The 4,806-nt window shown below is 45.8% G+C and overlaps 1 non-coding gene across 1 annotated transcript; it reads right to left on the bottom strand.

The window, feature by feature from the left end:
- Positions 1 to 2,031: 2,031 nt before the first annotated feature.
- Trnat-agu (transfer RNA threonine (anticodon AGU)) lies at positions 2,032 to 2,104 on the bottom strand. The gene has a single exon. It is a non-coding gene; the product is annotated as a tRNA-Thr (tRNA).
- Positions 2,105 to 4,806: the final 2,702 nt, after the last annotated feature.

Genomic DNA, 4,806 nt, shown 5'->3' with positions numbered 1-4,806 from the left:
GAAACACACTTCACGAGAGAGGGGAATTTTGCCCTCTACCTCTCTTTCTTGCCAGAAAAGAAACCAAATAAATGAAAGCAAACATGTACAATAATCTCAGCGGCACATATACACGTCTCTCCCCAGGCGAGCGGCGATACAAAGCAAGGAGAGGGGAAAAGGAAAACAGGAGAAAAAAGGAGTATAAAGAAGGAGGCAATTAGAAATAGAGAAAGAGGGGAGAAAAGGAGAGGCAGAAGAAAGGGGGGTTCTCAGAAGCAGACACTGACGAATACGAAGGTCGAACAGCGGAAACTTGAAAGGTAGAGTGAGGGACCGCTCAGCGGCTCAGAATGACGTGACGTGCCGCATTCCGCGTACTGTAAAAAGAGAAAAAAAAAAATAAACGGAAGAAAAATCCCTAGGAGTGAATTATGTTTTTTAGGGATTTTTAGGAATTAGGGATTTTTCTTCCGTTTATTTTTTTTTTCTCTTTTTACAGTACGCGGAATGCGGCACGTCACGTCATTCTGAGCCGCTGAGCGGTCCCTCACTCTACCTTTCAAGTTTCCGCTGTTCGACCTTCGTATTCGTCAGTGTCTGCTTCTGAGAACCCCCCTTTCTTCTGCCTCTCCTTTTCTCCCCTCTTTCTCTATTTCTAATTGCCTCCTTCTTTATACTCCTTTTTTCTCCTGTTTTCCTTTTCCCCTCTCCTTGCTTTGTATCGCCGCTCGCCTGGGGAGAGACGTGTATATGTGCCGCTGAGATTATTGTGCATGTTTGCTTTCATTTATTTGGTTTCTTTTCTGGCAAGAAAGAGAGGTAGAGGGCAAAATTCCCCTCTCTCGTGAAGTGTGTTTCGTGGAGCATTTTCAGTCACTTGTAATTTTCCCTGAAGCAGACCAGACCACTGGTCGAAACTGTCGAAATAAAGTATTTGTTAGTGTTTTCCAAGTGGTCGCACCCAAGTTTTTGAATATTTAAACAGTAGCCAAGAATTCCTTCTCTGCTATATATATATATATATATATATATATATATATATATATATATATATATATATGAACGATGAGACAGTCGAACGATCTATTTACAGCTTATTTACATGGCGGCCAAGCCAGAGCCCGCGCAGGCAGCGCGCACCCACAGATCTTCGTCGTCGTAGGCTGGGATTACAGATCCACGCTGCGTTGCCCTCCTCATCGTCTTCTCGTGACATGGGCCCCGGTTGAAAGCGACCGTCCCGGTCGACGCCGCCATGGCACGCGATGTGATGAGGACGAAAGATGAGATGACAATGTGAAATGAAGCCCTTGCCGCCACATAGGATGATGATGCTGTGGGCGATGCCCGGTCCCGCGACACGGCCTCGTCAAGGCACCGACGAAACGTCGAAGGTATCCGGAACCACGTCGGAATACTGGGCTGGGGTCACGTCGTCGTCGTCTGGTCACGTCATCGGGTCTTGGCGGTGCTGCATCGGCTCGTCACGGGCTGGGGATACGGGGCGGGGGGAACGTCGTCGAGTGCTGGTAGCGGCGGGGCTGGGGCTGCCGACGCGGGTTACGCCCCCTCGATGATTCCGACGAGGCCGATGAGGTGCGCAGCTGGGGCCAGGACGGGGAGGGACCCGCACTCTCCACCAAAATGTAACGTGGCGGCAGGACAGACGACATGAACGATGAGACAGTCGAACGATCTATTTACAGCTTATTTACATGGCGGCCAAGCCAGAGCCCGCGCAGGCAGCGCGCACCCACAGATCTTCTTCGTCGTCGTAGGCTGGGATTACAGATCCACGCTGCGTTGCCCTCCTCATCGTCTTCTCGTGACAATATATATATATATATATATATATATATATATATATATATATATATATATATATATATATATATATATATATATATATATATATATATATATATATATATATATATAGACAGAAATAAGGGTTGGCAGCCAAGAAAACCTCGGAAAGCAAAGGGGAGGTTGTGGTAGGTCATAGAAGCAGATAAAGAATTTAGAAAGAAAGAAGGTGGAGAAAAAATGCCCGCCAGGTGGGAACCGAACCCACGACCTCCAGAATACTGGTCTGGTGCGATAACCACTACGCTATCGGCGGGGCTATTTTTCCCCTCCACTTTCTGGGGTATCACCCCGAGAAGTCGGAGTGGCGCTGGCTACCACCCCCAAACACAGGAAAAAATTACATTGACATAAATACCAAGGAAAATGGGGGGAAACATAGCCCCGCCGGTAGCGTAGTGGTTATTGCACCAGACCGGTATTCTGGAGGTCGTGGATTCGGTTCCCACCTGGCGGGCATTTTTTCTCCACTTTCTTTTTTTCTAAATTTTTTATCTGTTTCTATGACCTACCATATCCTCCCCTTTGCTTTCCGAGGTTTTCTTGACTGCCAACCCTTATTTCTGTCTTATTTTCAACGAGCCCCTCATTTCCTATTCTGATTCGCTACATGCATAGCGAGGGCCTCTGTTCTAGCAGTCTTGGTGCCATAGGGAGCTTATAAGGGTTCAACGCTGGTCGACCACTCTCGACATGTCGTAGACACTCGAGTCACGGCCCGGGGGTTAAAAAGAAGGTCCCCTTCACCCCGAGAAGTCGGAGTGGCGCTGGCTACCACCCCCAAACACAGGAAAAAATTACATTGACATATATACCCCAGAAAGTGGAGGGGAAAAATAGCCCCGCCGGTATCGTAGTGGTTATCGCACCAGACCGGTATTCTGGAGGTCGTGGGTTCGGTTACCACCTGGCGGGCATTTTCTCTCCACTTTCTTTCTTTCTAAATTCTTTATCTGCTTCTATGACCTACCATATCCTCCCCTTTGCTTTCCGAGGTTTGCTTGACTGCCAACCCTTATTTCTGTCTTATTTTCAACGAGCCCCTCATTTCCTATTCTGATTCGCTATACATATATAGATATATACATACATGTTTGTGTCTGTGTGTGCGCGCACGCTACGGAGTCTGAAGATATTTTGGCAATCGTAACCATGGATGCTACGTAAAGTAATTAGAATTCCTAATTCCGTCTCGACCGAAACCAAGTGCAATAAAACTACAATGCTCCAAATCGTGAAAATTCGTAACAGTTACTTCTCTCTATTTCAATTTGGAACATTTTGATGATAGTGGTGCACTTTCACACGGACACCAAGAATAGACGACAAAACACAGCGCTGACTCACAACTGAATTTTTGTGGGAACAGAGACACATTTAAATACTGCAACCTAAACCCATGAGACCACACATGAGAGCTCTCTAGCGTAAATATAAAACAGGCGCCTTCATCCACACGCTTTGTTTGTGTCTGTCACATTTTGAAAATAACACGATGGATTGTGACGCATGTATGATGCGTGGTCACATGGCTTTAGGTTGTATTATTCAAATGCGTGTCTGTTCTAATAGAAGATCGTTTGTGAGTCAGCGCTGTATTTTGCCGTCTCTTTTCTTAGTGTCCGTATGTAAGTGCGCTACCATTAAGATGTTCCAGATGCAATAGCAACTAGCCAAGTTGCCACTTCTATATTTCAACGCGTATACCGCCTCGACCAAAGCACTACACTTATACTTAAGAGCACATCATCCGGATTTGAAGGCACTAAGAGCAGCTTCACGTCGCCGCCAGTTAACGCGCAGAAGTTCTATAACAGAGGTAGAGCACGAAAATATGGAAAGTGTTCGCCTTTCATAACGACGGAACACTGAATTTTTGATTTTTTCGCTTCGCATATTATTGTAAGAAAACGCGTGGGTGCTCGCGGGGTTTGCATTTCTTTTCTGTGCATATTGTGTTGTCTCGTCGCATATCGTTCCTTCTTTGTCTGTAATAGCACCCACGCGCCTTGGTACTACATTATTTCGCGTCGTTCTTAGCCTCGGGAAATACCAGTGTGATTAGCGCGGGGAGAGACGAGAATAATAGGGGAAAGAAGACTGCTAATAGACGTATATTATACCTCTCAGTTGGACGTTGTAGTACTTGGCCATTTTGTTTCTCTTTTCCTCTCGTTGCTCGTCAAACTTAAGGGAGAAGTACCGATGTTGTTTCTTTCGCAAGTAAATCAACATTTATTTTCTCCAAACTCCGAAAAGACAAAAAAGAAAAAAAAGATGAGAGAGCTGGACTGTGTATTGACGCTGCCTTCGTTATACCGACCTCCAACGCATATTTTATGCGCTTCATTTTTGGGCTTCCTAGTGCTCTTGCTGTTTTTTTTTTTATTTCTGCTCGGCCAACTCAAGCCAAGTCAAGCGTGAAATGAATGTTCGCACTCATCGTACCGTACTCGCGTCTGAATTTCCCTCCTTCGCGATATGACGAAATTGAAATCTACTGCTTTTATTTTAATACAGCAGCATTGGCCGGTATGTGACGGGAGGTTAGGAGTCAAGACCTCAGCCTCGTTAAATTGTACGACGACAGAGAAAGAGCAAGAGAGAGAGAGAGAGAGAGAGAGAGAAAGAGAGAGAGAGAGAGACAGACAGACAGAGAGAGACAGACAGAGAGAGAAATCCCTCGTAGTCTTGGAGACCAGCGTTAACGAACCGCAGCCCGTCCCAATTACTATCACATTTGCAGAGCGAGCAAAGTATGCCCCCAAGGTGACATCTCACCTGAAGATTTTCATTATATCTCCTCTTGGCCAGCAGCGAACAAGAGAACAAAATACGCCCAAAAAATTCGGTCCAAGGGACGTCAATAAATGTAGAGCAGTCGCTGTCGAATCAAATCTACTCATAAAATGACATTCTCGCCGTCCGTGCAATTTGGAAAAATGGTCCCAATATGCG

Source organism: Haemaphysalis longicornis, unplaced genomic scaffold, assembly GCF_048455015.1.
Source record: "Haemaphysalis longicornis isolate Haplotype H1 unplaced genomic scaffold, Haemaphysalis longicornis Haplotype H1 scaffold_5, whole genome shotgun sequence".
Classification (NCBI taxonomy): domain Eukaryota; kingdom Metazoa; phylum Arthropoda; class Arachnida; order Ixodida; family Ixodidae; genus Haemaphysalis; species Haemaphysalis longicornis.
Note: the sequence above shows the minus strand (reverse complement) of the source record. Positions and strands in the feature narration are given on the sequence as shown.